Source organism: Lepidochelys olivacea (genome assembly GCF_965140295.1).
Source record: "Lepidochelys olivacea isolate rLepOli2 genome assembly, chromosome: 13".
Classification (NCBI taxonomy): domain Eukaryota; kingdom Metazoa; phylum Chordata; order Testudines; family Cheloniidae; genus Lepidochelys; species Lepidochelys olivacea.
The window spans coordinates 34567832-34587589 of record NC_140423.1 but is presented as its reverse complement, the minus strand read 5'-3'; positions in this window follow the sequence as shown (position 1 = coordinate 34587589).

Below are 19758 nucleotides of genomic sequence, written 5' to 3'. Positions count from 1 at the left end.
AAAATTAAAGTCACCCATGAGAATCAGGGCATGCGATCTAGTAGCTTCCGTGAGCTGCCGGAAGAAAGCCTCATCTACCTCATCCCCCTGGTCCGGTGGTCTATAGCAGACTCCCACCACTACATCACTCTTGTTGCACACGCTTCTAAACTTAATCCAGAGACACTCAGGATTTTCTGCAGTTTCGTACCGGAGCTCTGAGCAGTCATACTGCTACAGGTACTACATGCTACAGCTGCACCTTCCCTTGCTGGGTAGAAACACCTCGAGCCCACGTCTCTAGCGGGACTTGTGCTGTTTGTTCCTCACCCACCCATGGCCTGCTGGTCCACTGCTTTTAATTACCAAATATCAGGAAATGATGCTGACCCAATTATTTACTAGGTTTCCCTTCCTCCTCTTCCTCCTCCATATCTGGCTGGGCTCTATATAACACACTCCAAGGTGGGCAGGAGGATCAGGTTGAGGTTTGGCTCCGCAGTTTCTAGGATCCATTGCTCTGAGAACAGTGAAGCAACAAGGACTTGGGTAAGCTGCAGGAGTTTCCCCCAGCGGGGAGAGAGGAGAGAACACTATTACATAGGGTTGCAAATACAGGGTTTGTTTCTTGGAGGACGCAAGTTCTAGTGGTTAGAGCAGAGGGCCTGGGAGTCAGGACTCCTGGGTTCACTCTCCACCGCTGGGTGGGGAACAGTGGGTTAGAGGAGGTGGGGGCTGATGTCAGTTGGGGTCTGTGCAGCACCTGGCACAAAGGCAGGAGGCCCATCTTGATCACAGCCTGAGACTCTGGACACCTGGGCTCTAACCTGGCTGTGGGAGGGGAATGGGGAGCAGTGGGTTAGAGGAGCAGGCCCCGATCTCGGTGGGGGCCAGGGCAGCACCTGGCACAATGGAGCCCCTGATGTGCCATGTTCTGAGAAGCCCCCAGCACAATGGGGCTGGGACAATGGGATGGACTCTGGGCAGAGTGGGGTGGGCCGGGATATCCGGAGGGGTGAGGATTTTGGGCAGAGTGGGGTGGGAGGGGATGAGGTTGGGCCCAGGCGTTCCATGGTGGAGGCAGATCCCCACCCTGCACTGCCTCCCTATTGCAGGTCGATCCAGCAACAGACACGGCCATGACCGTGAGAAGGCCCCACCTACGGCTATTGCTGCCCCTCATCCTGCTTGCCACCTGCCTGGCTCTGGCCAGAGGGCAATCATGGACCCGTCTGAAAAACAGATTCAGAGAACACCATGTGGATTTCCCAGAAAGGCCAGCTGACTTCCCTGACAACTACTGCGAGATGATGATGTTTAAACGGGGAGTGTATGGGACGTTCATCCACACCTTCATTCATGCGCCCACGCGATCTCTCAAGGGTGTCTGCTCTGTGGGCGGAATACACGTCTCAACTGGCCTACACAGGAGCATTTTTCACTTCACTGTCACCACTAGCAAATATGACCTGCAGATCGGCTCTTACACTGAGAAAAAGTATTCCTGGAACATTGTTATTGGCTGCTGGAGTCGGCTCCCTGTGCTCTATGTGGAGTAGATGTAGGGCCTGTTACTTCCTCTAACCCTGCTCTGTTCCTCCCACACGGGCCACAGCACCCGGCTCCTCATCCTCCTCTGAGCACTGGTCAGATTGTTTAGGTGTTTCCACCCCTCATCCTCAGCTCCCCCTAGTGCCCATTATAGACTATAGCCGCCCCTTCCCACCCACACCCTCTGCTGCCCCCTGGTGCCCATTATACCGTATAACCGCCCCTGCCCACCCTTCACCGCCCCTAGTGCTCATTATACAGTAGAGCTGCCACTTCCTACGCTCACCCTCTGCTGCTTCCAGTGCCAGTTTTTCAGTATTGTCACTCCTTCCCCATGTTGTATTGGTCTTCTGCCAAATAGTGGCTGTCTAAAAACCTTTCCTTTGATTGAGAAATATCCATCAATTTCACTCTTCTTGTATTGTGTATTGAGTCTGATAATGGACTATCCTCATTCATCACAATTAACTGTAATTTCTCGTTGCTCTCCTCATTGTTTTTTCAAGATTTGCGCACTGCTTGCTTGTCTCTGTGCTCCCCAATCTGCATAAAACCTGATAGCTGCAAAGCAATCACTGTGTTGTGTGAGATTGGGGATGGCAAAAACATAAGCCACTGAAGACGTAATGAATGTGCTGGAAATGTTTTGTGGTTTTCCAGAGAGGTTCTTTGTACTTTCAAGCCAAATCTCAACATTTTCCCTAGTGCTGGGAATACAGCCCATGAGTCCTGACTGCTACCGATGACCCTGCTGTAACCCACTAGACCTCACTCCCCTTCAAGAGCTGGGAAAAGAACCCAGGAGTCCTGAGTCTTCATCTGCCCTATGACAGGATCTCCCTCCCCTCCCAGGGCCAGGGTTAGAAACCAGGAGTATTGATTCCCCATGCCCCACCCCTTTCCTTTAGCCCAATAGACCCAACTCCCCTCCCAAAATGGAACCAACACACTAGATATAAACTTTTGTGCCTCAGGGCATGAGCCAGTCACTAACCAAGAAAGGTCAGGAAGAAACTGCACCTTTCAGCAAGTTTGTCCATTATTCCTTTCTTGGAGGCACTCCTTCCTTTTGAGCAACTGGGATGGGCTAGAACCAGTGGCTGAGCTGGCGGGGCCCTCACCTGTGTCACCTCCAAAATCTTTGCTAATGGCTGAGTTAGTCCAGCTGGCAGCTGTTGATTCCCCCACCAGAGGGAAAGAATTAAATTGAGTCACTGGCAGAACAGCTCCCTTCTGGGGTTTGAGCCATTGACCCTATACATGCCAAATGAGAAACCCACCCTCGGAACCACAGAGAAAAAAGTAGGGGCTTGTTCTCCAGGTAGGGCAGCTGAGCATTTTAAGGTGGATGCTGTAGGCTCTAGTTTTTTTAGGGCCATGGGTTCCAATCCCACCACTGCTGGTGTCCAACCGTGGATTGGAACTCCAAGAGTTCAGAATTGAGACACAAATCGGAGAGCAGGGAATCAAAAGCCAGTTTCTAAGAGTCAGGTCAAGTCAGGATAGCAGGAGGTCAGGACGAGAAAGCAGGAACAGCAGTCCATGGCAAGGGGAAGTCCAGTTGTACAGACAATTTTGAATTTCCTCTGCTCGCTTAAATAGGGACTGTCAAGGCTGATTCCACACTCTGGCACTTCGAGTGCAGAAGGTGGGGGCTCGCAAGGATTCTAAAAATTAATACTGGCCACTCCAGGCTGGTATTAAACTCCCAAGGTCACAGCTTCTCTCTGACCTTGGATGGATAGATGCTGCCACAACCCAAGTGCAACCTTCCCCCCTCCCCTTTTTAGAACCCAGGAAGGAACACTTAGGAATTCCTTCCTGTGGGGTACCCTCAAGCCCTTTCACCTCACCCCCCACCTCCGGGGAAGATCTGAGAAAGAAAACAAAGGAAATCATCTGTTGCCACCAGCTAATTAAATGACGTGCACAAACCTCTTAGGACACCAAAAATCCAATACTATTCTTAAAAAAGGTAAATTTTATTAAAAACAAAAGAAAGAAAATACATCTGGAACTTAGGCTTTTGCTTGTTTTAAAACACCCACTTACAGGAAATTAAACATCAAGAATAATCTTCTTGAGGTCCAGCTTAAAGGATACAAGCAAAACGAAAGCATTTGGGGTTAGCACAGAGGAGTCCACAAGCCAATAAGAAATAAACAGGGATAAACCTAAACGCGTCTTTCTAGACATTTTCTGATCTACTTACATATCTGGAGTTTCAAATGAGGAGTTTTAGGTATCATCTGATGATTTCCATACCTGACAAAAAGCTTTTTACAGCATAGTGTCATAGTGTTCCCCCCTGTCTCTGCTCTGTCCCCTCTTTCTGGAGAACAACCACAGACAGACAAAGGGAATTTTTTTTCCTAATTTTAAAAAGTTCTAGCCCTCCCATTCGCTCTTTTGGTTAGGTGCCCACTCCCTTCCCTTTACCCATGCATGCAGTCAGATTTTTTAACTCTTTACAGGCAAAGCAAGTTGAGAACAGCTATCAAGAGGAATTCAATAGCTAACTGGCTGGGTGGGTGTCCACAAAAGGGAGCTACCTCCCCTCTCATTTATCACAGGGACTGTGGCCCTATCAGGAGCCTTGGATCTCTCCCAATCATAGCCTAAGCGCATTTGGACTTCATGGGCCCCAGTCCCAGCTGCTGTCTATGAGCTGACGGGTGGAGAATAGGAGAGCGATAGCTCACAGAACCCCACCCACAGACTCAGGTTTGAAACCCACGGGGCCTGACGGCATCCCTTCCCTAGGGGATGACCTCTGGGCACCATAGGTTTGGGGCGGTTCCTCTAGAAGGCTTCTATTAGGGTGGGTATGTGAACAGTTCTCCTGGCTCCCACATATGCTCCTCAGGGCCAAAGCCTTCCCAGTCAATTAGGTAAAAAAGTGTACACTACCGGCCCTTAACATCCAAGATCTCATGGATGACATATTCCTCGTGGCCTTATATGTGCACTGGTGGGGGAGGCAGCTGGGTCCTGGGTAGAAACAAATTCTCAGTATAAGGTTTCAGGAGGCTTATATGGAATACCAGGTGGGTCTTGAGAGATCAGGGTAGGTGTAATTCAACTGTGACCCGGCTAACTTGGCAATGGATTCACTAAGGAACTGGAAGTCCAATTTACATGAGGGTCTGTTTGTGTGGAGATGCTCCGTTGAGAGCCACGTTTTTTGCCCCACTGAATAGGTTGGGACTGAATGACAATGTTGGCCTGCATGTCACTTGTAATTGGCTTTTTCTTTTTCTAGGTGGCCTCTTACTTCTCCCTTGATTTACTGAATTCTCAGCACCAAGTCTGAGGTGGCCGGCTTAGGCATGGTCATGGGTAGCTTAGGTGGAATCAGGGGTGGTACTCAAAGTTGGCAAAGATGGGGCTTCTTCCCATGGAAGTGTAGTAGTTATCGTACGCAACCTCTGTGTAGGGCAATAGTGAGGAGCAATCATCTCAATGGTGGTCAGTATAACATCGTAGGTGTTGCTCTGAAATGTGGTTGACCTTTTCTGTCTGCCTGCTGGATTGAGGGTGAGTGGAGGAAAAGTGAGACGGGAACCCCAGAAGATGTAGGAAAACTATCGACAGAGGATGTAATTGCAAAGTAACTATGATTGTTCACACAGCACTATCATCCTGAACTACCCACAAGCAAATGGAGGGGCTGAGAGGGCTGGACTTACAGACAGCCAAGAAAATATTGAAGCAGGAAGATCCATCCCTGCTCTTCCGAGCTACGGATTGACACTCTGAGTAGCTACTGGTTACAGCCCAGCCTCACCCATAATGGGAAGGCAACTCAGGACGCCTGTTCTAGCCCTGGGAAAGAATCTACCCCCAAAAGGGACCATGTCTGTGTCAAACTGGATGAAGAAAAGGATGGAGAACTCCAGGTGTTACAAAAGAGAAGAATCCATTGCCCAGATCATTCACTATTGAGACAGAGCGTGTGGAGTTCAGCAGAAACCATTGACAGCTTCTATTTGCTCCAGAGAATGAACCATGAACAGAGCAAACTCTGCAATTTACAGATGCAGTACGAGGAGACAACTGTTAGCCTATTCCCCACCAGCCAGAGGCAGTCATTGCAAATAAAAGACAGCTTAGTCATTGTTTATTGCTCGTTCTGGCCAGATAGTTTAAAAAAACCTGCAGGATTTAGGGCTGAGTAATAGACAGATGTGTGTTGAGAGTTAATATTAGTTTGGAAAAAAATATTTTCTACATTTAAAATTGTTAAAATGCAGAAAAGGAAAGAGTAATGTTTTGTCACTAGGTGGCACTGGGCGAAGAATATGGCAGCACATCTTTACCAAATGGTGGAGACATTTCTTTTTGCAATAAAGTTGTGCCTTCTGTTTTGCCTCTGTCTCTGTGTGACTAACCTGACAGACTCCTTCCCTGAGGTGGGGGCTGGGAGGAAGAACTCTTTACCTCTGCCAGAGTCTCCTGCCTGAGTCAAGAGGAGAAAGGACATGCAGTACCATATAAAAACTTTCTGGGACATCCCTGCCTTGTTAAGGTGAGCTGTTCTCTTATTTAATGTTATTACCTCTTAACCCCAATAACCTCTCAATGGTTATATCCTAAAAAAGAAGAGAGATCTGATTTTTGAATCTGGAATTATATTTCCCTGTGTGGTCTGAAGAGCTTTCCCCAAACTACCATCTGGCCCACAGCACTGAAAAGGTTGGACCACTCTTATTCATCTTATCTATTGCAATTCATCCCTCTCTTCCTGCCTATCTTCAAATCGTTCTCCCACCACACAAATAGGTACCTGAGTCTGTATTACTGTATCTCTTCATCTATTCAGGTAGCTGTACATAGGTCACCTATATTGTGATTGGCTAATGTCCAACAGAGATGAACATAAGAGAAAAGAAGTTGCCAAACCGGAATGGACCATAGGAACACACCGTGCCCGGGTGCAACTATGTTGTAGTAGCCAGGCAAGGTACTAACAAACTTCAATGGGACTTTATTTTTTTAAAGTGGAAACCTCTTTTTCAAGCTGCTGCTGCACCCTCAGTAGCTCTCCCTCAGCCTCTTCAACCCCTCTCCCTCCTTCCTTTTTCCTGTCCTTTCAGACTCCCAGCAGCCAATTAATTCTAATAATTACAAGCAACATCTAAACACCACAAACTACTTTTTTCACTAAGAGGGTGGTGAAACACTGGAATGCGTTACCTAGGGAGGTGGTAGAATCTCCTTCCTTAGAGGTTTTTAAGGTCAGGCTTGACAAAGCCCTGGCTGGGATGATTTAACTGGGAATTGGTCCTGCTTTGAGCAGGGGGTTGGCCTAGATGACCTTCTGGGGTCCCTTCCAACCCTGATATTCTATGATTCTATGATCCTATGATACTTCACAGGAAGCAGCAGGAGCTCACCAGGAGGTTCTGCCCATAGAGTAGTTTATCCCTAAATCCCATAACTCAGTGGTAAATCTAGGAGGAATTAGATCACTTCTGCATTATTTATTGTATTTAAAATCACTCAGGATGTTCTTATGAGCCATGTGTCAGGCCCTGCAGGCTGAAATCCAGGTCCATGGGGCCCTGGGAGTCACCACACACCAACCCGCCACCCTGCAACTCACAAAGAGCAGCTGGGACTGGGAGCCATGAACCACAATTGGGGCACAAGCCCCACCCCTATGCTCTAATTGGGTGACATTCAAGGCTCCTGACTGGGCCACAGCCCCTGTGTAAACAAGAGGAGGAATCAAGAAATTGTCCATACAAGTTGGTTTGGTCTTGCCATGGACCTTGGATCCTGCCTGGGATCCTGACTTGGCTGGATTCTTGGTTGGTCATTTCTGTTTCTGATTTGTCTCTTGAATCTGATCTCCTGGCATTCCTACCTGGTCTGATTCCTGGTAACTGGACCCTTGGCCCATGCCTCTGAGAGAAGGCTTCCTATGTCCTGGCCCTGACACAGTGTAAATGTGAAAATGCTCCCCTAAACTAGGCTGAGCTCTCTCAGCCTCAGTAAGTCCCAGTGGTAGGGAGTTTCACTGGTTAACTGTGAGGCCAGAAACCCTGTGATAGTTTGCAGGGAGGAAGCAGGTGATCGTGATCAAGGGATGTCTGAGTGACCCGTCAGGAAGGTGGGAGAACACAGGGGAAGCACCAACTCCCAGGTTCATTGGTCTAGGGGTATGAATCTTACTGCCAGTTTGTGAGGTCCTGGGTTTAAACCCCCTGATGAATGCAGGGTTTTTTTTACAAAGAAGAACAATATTGCAAATTGCATTTAAGAAGAGGCTAGAGAGAGAGAGAGAGAGAGAGAGGATCAGAAGGTTTTGGGAAGAGGATCCCAGAGTCTGAACAATTTAGAAAGTCCTGGAAGGGATTCTAGTTTGGGGGTGTCAGTGAGCTGGCAGAGATGGAGTAAATTAGACAGTGAGGCATGCCAAGAGACAACAGGAGTTGGGGTTCATTAGCGAGTCATGCTTTATGGGGGACACCTTTCTCTCAAACTCTACATTCACCCCTCATCCCCTTCACACAATGGTCTGTGAGTGGCTAGTAGGTTTGGGAGTTGGCAGGGGTGGGACTGGAATCCGTGTCCCTAAAAACACTAAAGCCTACAGGATCCATCTTAAACTGCTCAGCTACCCTGCCAAGAACTCTCATCCCTACTTCTTTCTCTGTGGGCTTAGGGAAGGTTTTTCACCTTGTGTCTGGTCAATGGCTCAAACTTCAGAGAAGGCTAGTTTTAATAATGACACAGTTTACTTCTGTTCCTCTTGTCGAGGACCATGGGTGTACTAGCTGCAGTGACCCCACTGCTAGCAATGATTTTCAACAAGGCACAGACCAGCATCCATGCAGATCAGCCTCTGACACTAGCCCATCCCAGTTGATTCAGAGGGAGGAACCCCCCAAGAGGAATTATGGAAAAATTTGCTCAGAGGAAAAGTTTCTTTTTGACCTCCTTAGTTAGTGACAGGCTCCTGCCCTGAAGCATGAAGGTTTATATCTGTCGTGTCAGTTCTAATTTTGGGAGGGGAGAGGGGTCTAGTGTATTAGAGCAAGAAAGGCTGGGAGTCAGGACTCCTAGGTTCTGCCCCTGAGTCTGAGAGGGGAGTGGGGTCCATAAGGTTAGAACAGGGTAGATGGAGATTCAAAACTCCTGGGTTCTTTTCCCAGCTCTCGGAGGGAAGGGGAGTCTATGTGTTAGAGCAAACCAGAGGTACACATCAGGACTCCTGGGTTCTATTCCAAACCATGTGGCAAAGGTTGAGACTGGGCTTGAAAGCATGCAGAGCTTTACTGGAAAACCACAACACATTTCCAGCACATTCCTCGAGTGTTCAGTGGCTTATGTTCTTTCTATCCCCAATGTAACATAACAAGCCAGTTATTGCTTTGGAGGTGTCACATTTTATGGCATTTAGAGAGCACAGAGAATGGCAGAAAATGGTGAGGGGAATGTTCAAAAAGGATGAAGAGAATAACCACAAATAATAGTTAATTGTGATGAATGAGGCTTATCATAGAATCATAGGGCTGGAAGGGACCTCGAGAGGTCATCTAGTCCAGCCCCCTACACTCATGACAGGACTAAGTATTATCTAGACCATTCCTGAGAGGTGTTTGTCTAACCTGCTCTTTAAAATCTCTAATGACGGAATTTCGACAACCTCCCTAGGTAATTTATTCCAGTGCTTAACCACCCGGACAGTTAGGACGTTTCTCCTAAAGTCCAATCTAAACCTCCCTTCCTGCAATTTAAGTCCATTACTTCTTGTCCTCTCCTCAGAGGTTAAGAAGAACAATTTTCCTGCCTCCTCCTTGTGACAACCTTTTACATACTTGAAAACTGTTATAATCTCTTTTCCAGACTAAATAAACCCTTTTTTTCAATCTTCCCTCATAGGTCATGTTTTCTAGACCTTTAATCATTTTTGTTGCTCTTCTCTCTCTCCAATCATAGAATCATAGAATATCAGGGTTGGAAGGGACCCCTGAAGGTCATCTAGTCCAACCCCCTGCTCGAAGCAGGACCAATTCCCAGTTAAATCATCCCAGCCAGGGCTTTGTCAAGCCTGACCTTAAAAACCTCTAAGGAAGGAGATTCTACCACCTCTCTAGGTGGTCCCAATTTGTCCACATCCTTCCTGAAATGTGGTGCCCAGAACTGGACACAATACTCCAGTTGAGGCCTAATCAGCGCGGAGTAGAGCAGAAGAATTACTTCTTGTGTCTTGCTTACAACACTCCTGCTAATACATCCCAGAAGGATGTTCACTTTTTTTGCAACTGTTGATTCATATTTTGCTTGTGGTCCACTATGACCCCCAGATCCCTTTCCACAGTACTCCTTCCTAGGCAGTCATTTCCCATTTTCTATGTATGTAACTGATTGTTCCTTCCTAAGTGGAGTACTTTGCATTTTTTTCCTAATTGAATTTCATCCTATTTACTTCAGACCATTTCTCCAGTTTGTCCAGATCATTCTGAATTTTAATCCTATCCTCCAAAGCACTTGCAACCCCTCCCATCTTGGTATAATCCTCAAACTTTAGAAGTGTAGTCTGTATGCCATTATCTAAATAATCTATGAAGATATTGAACAGAACCAGACCCAGAACTGACCCCTGCGGGTCCCCACTCATTATACCCTTCCAGCATGACTGTGAACCACTGATAACTACTCTCTGGGAACAGTTTTCCAACCAGTTTTGCACCCACCTTATAGTAGTTCCACTTCGGTTGCATTTCTGTAGTTTGTTTATGAGAAGGTCATGTGGGACAGTATCAAAAGCTTCACTAAAGTCAAGATATACCACATCTACTACTTCCCCCCATCAACAAGGCATGTTACACATTATCCATTATCAGATTGCATACACAATACCAGAAAGGTGAAATTAGTGGATATTTCTCCAAAAACTGGTTTTTAGATGGCTGCTATGTGGCAGCAGAGAGTACAAGATGGGGAAGAGGCACCTATACTCTATAAGGGGCACTAGCGGCAGCAGAGGGTGGGGGTGGGGAAGGGGCCGCTATACTGCATATTGGGCACTAGGGGCAGCAGAGGGTGGGGGTGGGGAAGGGGCGGCTATACTGTATCATGGGCCCTGGGGCAGCAGAGGGTGGGGGTGGGGAAGGGGCGGCTATACTGTATAATGGGCCCTGGGGCAGGAGAGGTGGAGGCAGGGAAGGGGTGGCTATACTGTTACCCTCTCAATTTAGGGCACCCCGCCTATACTGTACCAAGGGCTCATGTCATGACCCAATCAATTTAAATCATCCCCACCCTTTGCTTTCCGAGTGCTCAGTGTGTACAGCACCTATCCTTACCCACGGGGTTTAGGAATAAACCTGGTCAATTTAAGTACTCGCCCTTTCCCTCAGGGCTCTACGGGTCTGCGGAAACTTTTCCCAGTGAAAGAACCTTACATAGTTTTGCTCTAAACATCTATTTATCAGCAACACACACAAAATACATATAACAAGCAAATCTCTTATGCTCACCACTCCCAATATACAGACAAATTTCACCCGATGGCCGGTCAGAATCCATTCATCTGGGGTTCCCGGCGATACCTCTGCATGTCACGGTCGTGCAGAGGGGTCAGAGTTCTAGCAGCTTGAGGTTAAACTGCAGTCCGGAAATGGTTCCCAAAGAGCATTGTTTTTCATTTACATTATATAGGTAAAACTAGCTACCTCCTTCAAATTTACTAAACCTATTACATTATCCCACACTCCTAAATAACAATTTTTTAAACCAATTATATACTGGCACCTGTGTGTCTTCCTTCCTGCCCAAGTTCTTTACATATTTTCTTTCATGCCCAAATTGTAACGTCAATGTGACCCTCTCTTTGTCCAGATGGTCAGCATAAAATACTGGTCAGAGCTTATCTTACCATTTGTTGAGTCTCTTTTTGTGTCCTCCCTAATTTCCCAGCATCTTTACAACCTTATAGAATCATAGAAGATTAGGGTTGGAAGAGACCTCAGGAGGTCATCTAGTCCAACCCCCTGCTCAAAGCAGGACGAACAGCAAATAAATCATCCCAGCCAGGGCTTTGTCAAGCTGGGCCTTAAAAACCTGTAAGGACGGAGATTCCGCCACCTCCCTAGGTAACCCATTCCAGTGCTTCACCACCCTCCTAGTGAAATAGTGTTTCCTAATATCCAACCTAGACCTCCCGCACTGCAACTTGAGACCATTGCTCCTTGTTCTGTCATCTGACATCACTGAGAAATGCCAAGCCCCATCCTCTTTGGAACCCCCATCAGGTAGTTTAAGGCTGCTTTCAAATCCCCCCCCTCACTCTTCTCTTCTGCAGACTAAACAAGCCCTGTACCCTCAGCCTCGCCTCATGAGTCATATGCCCCAGCCCCCTGGTAATTGTTGTTGCCCTCCGCTGGACTCTCTTCAATTTGTCCACATCCTTTCTGTAGCGGGGGCCCAAAACTGGATGCAATACTCCAGATGTGGCCTCACCAGTGCCCAATAGAGGGGAATAATCACGTCTCTCGATCTGCTGGCAATGCTCCTACTAATACAGCCCAATATGCTGTTAGCCTCCTTGGCAGCAAGGGCACACTGCTGACTTATATCCAATTTCTCATCCACTGTAATCCCCAGGTCCTTTTCTGCAGAACTGCTGCTTAGCCAGTCGGTCCTAAGTGCAGGACTTTGAACTTGTCCTTGTTTGACCTCATCAGATTTCTTTTGGCCCAGTCCTCCAATTTGTCTAGGTCACTCTGGACCCTATCCCTACCCTCCAGCATATCTACCTCTCCCCCCAGTTTAGCATCATCCACAAACTTGCTGAGGGTGCAATCCATCCCATCGTCCAGATCATTAATGAAGATGTTGAACAAAACCGGCCCCAGGACTGACTCCTGGGGCACTCCGCTTGATACCAGCTGCCAACTAGACATGGAGCTATTGATCACTACCCGTTGAGCCTGACAATCTAGCCAGCTTTCTATCCATCTTCTAGTCCATTCATCCAATCCATAATTTTTTAACTTGCTGGCAAGAACACTGTGGGAGACTGTATCAACAGCTTTGCTAAAGTCAAGCTATATCATGTCCACTGCTTTCCCCATGTCCACAGAGCCAGTTATCTCGTCATAGAGCCTTGGTGGGTATAACTTTCGTTAGGGACATTCCTGAGGTGGGGTGTTTTATCAGTAGCACAACATTCTCTCTTTTTTTTTCAGTTTTATTGGTGAACTCCCTGAGTTCCACCCAAGGATGGTTTAATATGCGGGGGGGAGGCACGGGGGTGATGGGGGAAGGGGGTTGATCAGGTCTCAGGCCTGCAATTCCTCTCCATGATGACACTTTCACCAAAGCAGTCATCATTACCACAGGATACCCATGCTACATTACTAGGGTACACTTCCCAGCTATGGTCAGCAATAGTAACAGTTGATCTCGCATATTGGCCATCTGTACTTTCTGGATGGTTCTTCTCACCCACATCGCCAATATCACCATGCCTAAAAGCAAAGCCAATTGGATTTGAATTATCACCATAATGGGGTGAATCATTATATTAAAAGCTCCAGTCGCTGTCAGCGACCATCCCAGAAACGTTTCCCACCAAGAGCGATATCCAATTTCCGCAATAGTTTTTAAAACCTTAGATACTTGTAGATTGTTGTGCTGCACTTCAATGCGAATTTGTTTCTCAATGTGTTTTACGTATTGCTAATGATCAGCCAGCATAGGGTGAAATAGCAATTGTCTAATCAAACTCATATTCACACCGATGATAACAGTTCTTATGTAATTAAATACATGAACATTATACTGCAAATATTCTACAATCCAAAGGGGTACATAATATTAAAAATCAAAGCCCTTAATTTTACTAAAATTACAAAAACATCTATTAATTAAATATGTTATAAAATACACTTCATTATATTCTACAATAATTTCTGGTCAGTGAGTTCTCACACATACACAGCTTTTGTCTGCGTAAATTATATACGATTTTTGTTCTGCAAACACATCAAACTTGCACCTTTGATTGCCCTTGGTTTTAGCATGAAAGCACTCATCCCTTATTTGTAAATTTTGGTCCTCACATATGTATCCTGAATCTTCGTAAGGGATACATCTATGGTTTTCCATCGTTCATATTCTTGGTATGGCCATCCACTGAATACATTACTAAATCTCTTGTTACCTGAATCCCTATAGTTAATATGGGGTATATATTGATGGTATGGCTAGGGTAGACAGTTATAACATACCCTTGAATAGCCATTTGATCCTTATAAAAGGTAAAATTTACTAATTTCCACCAGAACACCAATTTGTCTTTCTCCTTCAGTGACATTTTCCCATAGTATTTTTTGAAAATTTCTAATGGCAGTCTTCCTTGCATACCCTCTTGAATTACTTGAATAACCAATTGCTGGCTCATTTTTTGAGCTTGTGTACATGCCAGGGATGGGGCTATATTATCCTGTATTGCTTGTGTATTCTCTGTTAGTATCAACAAATCCTTTTCCTCTAGTTTATGCCATATTGCCATATGGGCAATATTTCAGATATAAGGCATTGTCCCATCCCAAATTTTGATAATAAGCCATAAATGGGCTTTTCCAATTTCCGGATTTCAGCGGTGGCATAACTTAATTTATTTGCCAACACTTCTATGTAAGTGGCATCTAGTAGCCCAACCCCAAGGCTGGTCCTGCCCCATGCAGATCCCAATATATATCTAGAGACCCTTTTCCTTGCTCATTTCTTAAGATACCATAACGTCAGAAAGCAGCCCACCCATTATGAACATATGGGGCACAGATGGGGATTTCCTTAGATACATTTAAACCTGCAAGACTCAAATTACTTTGTTTTAAGGAGCATATTGGACTTCAAGTTACAATGACTTCTTTTACATGATCCAATTTCACTACGTGAGGCCTGTCATAAATATAAAGGGAAGGTTAAACACCTTTAAAATCCCTCCTGGCCAGAGGAAAATTCCTTTCACCTGTAAAGGGTTAAGAAGCTAGGATAACCTCGCTGGCACCTGATCAAAATGACCAATGAGGAGACAAGATACTTTCAAAAGCTGGGGGGAGGGAGAAACAAAGACTCTCTCTGTCTGTGTGATGCTTTTGCTAGGGACAGAACAGGACTGGAGTCTTAGAATTTAGTAAATAATCTAGCTAGGTATGCATTAGGTTCTGATTTCTTTAAATGGCTGAGAAAAATAAGCTGTGCTGAATGGAATGTATATTCCTGTTTTTGTGTCTTTTTGTAACTTAAGGTTCTGCTTAGAGGTATTCTAAATGTTTTGAATGTAATTACCCTGTAAGGTATTTACCATCCTGATTTTACAGAGGTGATGCTTTTACTTTTTCTTCTATTAAAATTCTTCTTTTAAGAAACTGAATGCTTTTTTGTTGTTCTTAAGATCCAAGAGTTTAGGTCTGCGGTCACCTATGCAAATTGGTGAGGATTTTATCAAGCCTTCCCAGGAAAGGGAGGTGTAATGTTTGGGAGGATTTTGGGGGGAAAGACGTTTCCAAACGGACTCTTTCCTAATGATACCGGATAGACATTTGGTGGTGGCAGCGAAAGTCCAAGGGCAAAAGGTAAAATAAATAAAATACGATTTTTGTTCTGCAAACACATCAAACTTGCACCTTTGATTGCCCTTGGTTTTAGCATGAAAGCACTCATCCCTTATTTGTATCCCTTATTTGTATTTGTGCCTTGGGGAAGTTTTAACCTAAGCTGGTAAGAGTAAGCTTAGGAGGTTTTCATGCAGGTCCCCACATCTGTACCAGACATGTCATTTACCCGACATGCCTACCACACTGTGAAACATTGGGATGCCTGGATATCAGGAGCAAGTGTTCAATCTCCAGCAGATTTGCCCTTCCTAATGAAAATGGAGCAGTTCTTAGAGGGTGTTCCTGAGGAAATAGAAAGATACATCCTAGATGGGAAGCCCAAAACTGTAATCGAGGCAGGAGAGATTGGAGCCAAATGGGTGGAGGTGGCAGAAAAGAAAAAAACTGGTCGCAGTTGGAGCGGATACCAGAAGGGACAACCTCAGACCACACCCTACTACCGGGGGCAGCCCAAGGCCCCAACTACCACCCAAGGAACCCTCCAGACACCTTACTGTCCCGCCACCCCGTTCTCCAGCAACCCACCTCGCCCCAGTGACCCGTCATCTGGACGATGTTTTAAATGTAATGAGCCGGGGCATGTGAAGACCAACTGCCCCAAGAACCCCAACAGATCACAGTTCATTGCACCGGAATCACACCAGAGTTCCTCAGGCCCAGATACCTCCCAGATACCCTTGGAGCGGAGGGAAACTGTGAGTGTGGGCGAAAAGAAGGTCACCGCCTGGAGGGACACCAGAGCACAAGTGTCGGCTATCCATGCTTCCTTAGTGGACCCCAATTTAATCATCCAAGAGAGCCAAGTGACGATTCAACCCTTCAAGTCCAACTCTTTCAATTTGCCTACAGCCAAGTTGCCTGTCCAGTACGAGGGCTGATCAGGAACGTGGACTTTTGCAGTCTATGATGATTATCCCATCCCCATGCTGTTGGGGGAAGACTTGGCCAATCATGTGAAGCTAGCCAAGAGGGTGGGAATGCTCACCCACAGCCAGGCTAAACAAGCCGTGATGCCTAGCTCTGTTCTGGAAACTTCTATCAGGACCCGGTCAGAGGTGACGAACCCGGACCCCAGGCCAACGTCTGCAACAGCAGTAGTGGATCCAGTACCAGAGACCCAGACAGAGCCAGTCACAGAACCGGAACGGGCGGAACAACCAGCACCGGACCCATTGCCAGCACTGAATCCAGTACTTGCAACCCCAATACCAGAGGGCCCCCCCGAACCTGAACTGGCAGCAGCCAATAACCCTACACAAGAGGCTCAGCTAGAGCCTGAACCCCAACATAGTGCTCCAGCGGAGAGCGGTTCACAGGCAACAGAAACAGCCCCATCCCCTACATCGCTTCCAGAGGGACCAAGCCTAGGTCCACAATCCAACGAGGAACTGATGTCTCCAGCATCAAGAGAACAGTTCCAGACTGAACAGGAAGCAAATGAAAGCCTCCAGAGAGCTTGGATGGTGGCACGGAGCAACCCACTGCCTCTCAGCTCCTCTAATCGATCCAGGTTTGTTGTAGAAAGAGGACTTTTATGCAAGGAAACTCTTTCTGGTGGACACCAGGAAGACTGGCATCCTCAGAGACAGTTGGTAGTTCCAACTAAGTACCGGGCCAAGCTCTTGAGCTAAGCCCACGATCATTGTAGTGGCCATGTTGTGGTGAACAGGACCAAAAACCATTTGGGGAGGTCATTCCACTGGGAGGGAATGGGCAAGGATGTTTCTACCTATGTCCAGTCTTGTGAGGTATGCCAAAGAGTGGGAAAACCCCAAGACCAGGTCAAAGCCCCTCTCCAGCGACTCCCTATCATTGAAATTCCATTTCAGCGAGTAGCTGTGGATATTCTGGGTCCTTTTCTGTAAAAGACACCCAGAGGAAAGCAGTACATACTGACTTTCATGGATTTTGCCACCCAATGGCCGGAAGCAGTAGCTCTAAGCAACACCAGAGCTAAAAGTGTGTGCCAGGCACTAGCAGACATTTTTGCCAGGGTAGGTTGGCCCTCCGACATCCTCACAGATGCAGGAACTAATTTCCTAGCAGGAACTATGCAAAGCTTTTGGGAAGCTCATGGGGTGAATCACTTGGTTGCCACCCGTTACCATCATCAAACAAATGGCCTGGTGGAGAAATTTAATGGGACTTTGGGGGCCATGATACGTAAATTCGTAAATGAGCACTCCAATGATTGGGACCTAGTGTTGCAGCAGTTGCTTTTTGCCTACAGAGCTGTACCACATCCCAGTTTAGGGTTTTCACCATTTGAACTTCTATATGGCCGTGAGGTTAAGGGGCCATTACAGTTGGTGAAGCAGCAATGGGAGGGATTTACACCTTCTCCAGGAACTAACATTCTGGACTTTGTAACCAACCTACAAAACACCCTCCGAACCTCTTTAGCCCTTGCTAAAGAACACCTACAGGATGCTGGAAAAGAGCAAAAAGCCTGGTATGATAAACATGCCAGAGAGCGTTCCCTCAAAGTAGGAGACCAGGTCATGGTCTTAAAGGCGCTCCAGGGCCATAAAATGGAAGCGTCATGGGAAGGGCCCTTTACGGTCTGGAAGCACCTGGGAGCTGTTAATTATCTCATAGCATTCCCCACCTCCAACCAAAAGCCTAAGGTATACCATAGAAAGAAAAGGAGTACTTGTGGCACCTTAGAGACTAACCAATTTATTTGAGCATGAGCTTTCGTGAGCTACAGCTCACTTCATCGGATGCATCTAAGGTGCCACAAGTACTCCTTTTCTTTTTGCGAAGACAGACTAACACGGCTGTTACTCTGAAACAGGTATACCATATTAATTCTCTAAAGCCCTTTTATTCCAGAGAATGAAAGATTTGTCAGTTTACAGCCCAGGGAGGAGATGACGCTGAGTGGCCTGAAGGTGTCTACTATGAAGGGAAAAGTGCTGGTGGCGTGGAAGAGGTGAACCTCTCCATGACCCTTGGGCGTATGCAGCGACAGCAGATCCAGGAGCTGTGCACTAGCTATGCGCCGACATTCTCAGCCACCCCAAGACTGACTGAATGGGCATACCACTCCATTGACACAGGTAATGCTCACCCAATTAAAGTCCAACCTTACCGGGTGTCTCCTCAAGCTAAAACTGCTATAGAACGGGAGATCCAGGATATGTTACAGATGGGTGTTATCCACCCCTCTGGCAGTGCATGGGCATCTCCCGTGGTTCTAGTTCCCAAACCAGATGGGGAGATGCGTTTTTGCGTGGACTACCGTAAGCTAAATGCTGTAACTTGCCCAGACAACTATCCAATGCCACGCACAGATGAGCTGTTAGAGAAACTGGGACGGGCCCAGTTCATCTCTACCTTGGACTTAACCCAGGGGTACTGACAGGTACCGCTAGATGAATCCGCCAAGGAAAGGTCAGCCTTCACCACACATCTCGGGCTGTATGAATTTAATGCAGAAAGGACCGGATCAAGAATTCCACCCTGTAGTGTTCCTCAGCAAAAAACTGTCTGAGAGGGAAAGCAACTGGTCAGTCAGTGAAAAAAGAATGTTACACCATTTTCTACGCTCTGGAAAAGCTACACCCATATGTCTGGGGACGGCTTTTCCACCTGCAAACTGACCATGCTGCGCTACGGTGGCTTCATACTGCCACGGGAAATAACAAAAAACTTATTCGGTGGAGTTTAGCTCTCCAAGATTTTGATTTCGACATCCAACACATCTCAGGAGCTTCTAACAAAGTGGCTGATGCACTCTCCTGTGAAAGTTCCCCAGAATCAACTGGTTAAAATTGTCCTTGAGATGTGGAAAATATTGTTAGTCTTTATATACTTGGTAGTATTTAGAGGTGCATGTGTCTTATTCACTCTGTTTTTCCTAGAGCTCCAAGAAGAAATCCCAGCCAGCGTTTCACCCTATCTGTGATTTGTGGGGCATGTCATAAATATAAAGGGAAGGGTAAACACCTTTAAAATCCCTCCTGGCCAGAGGAAAAATCCTCTCACCTCTAAAGGGTTAAGAAGCTAGGATAACCTCGCTGGCACCTGACAATGAGGAGAAAAGATACTTTCAAAAGCTGGGAGGAGGGAGAACAAAAAAGGATCTGTGTCTGTCTCTGTGATGCTTTTGCCGGGGACAGAACAGGAATGGAGTCTTAGAACTTAGTAAGTAATCTAGCTAGATATGCGTTAGATTATGATTTCTTTAAATGGCTGAGAAAATAAGCTGTGCTGAATAGAATGGATATTCCTGTCTGTGTGTCTTTTTGTAATTTAAGGTTTTGCCTAGAGGGATTCTCTGTGTCTTGAATCTAATTACCCTGTAAGGTATTCACCATCCTGATTTTACAGAGGTGATTCATTTTTACTGTTTCTTCTATTAAAATTCTTCTTTTCAAGAACTGAGTGTTTTTTTCATGGTTCTTAAGATCCAAGAGTTTGGGTCTGTGGTCACCTATGGAAATTGGTGAGGATTTTTATCAAACCAGGATGTGGGGTGCAAGGGTTGGGAGGATTTTTTCAGGGGAAAGACGTTTCCAAACAACGCTTTCCTAATAAAATAAACCCGGATAAATGTTTGGTGGTGGCAGTGGAAGTCCAAGGG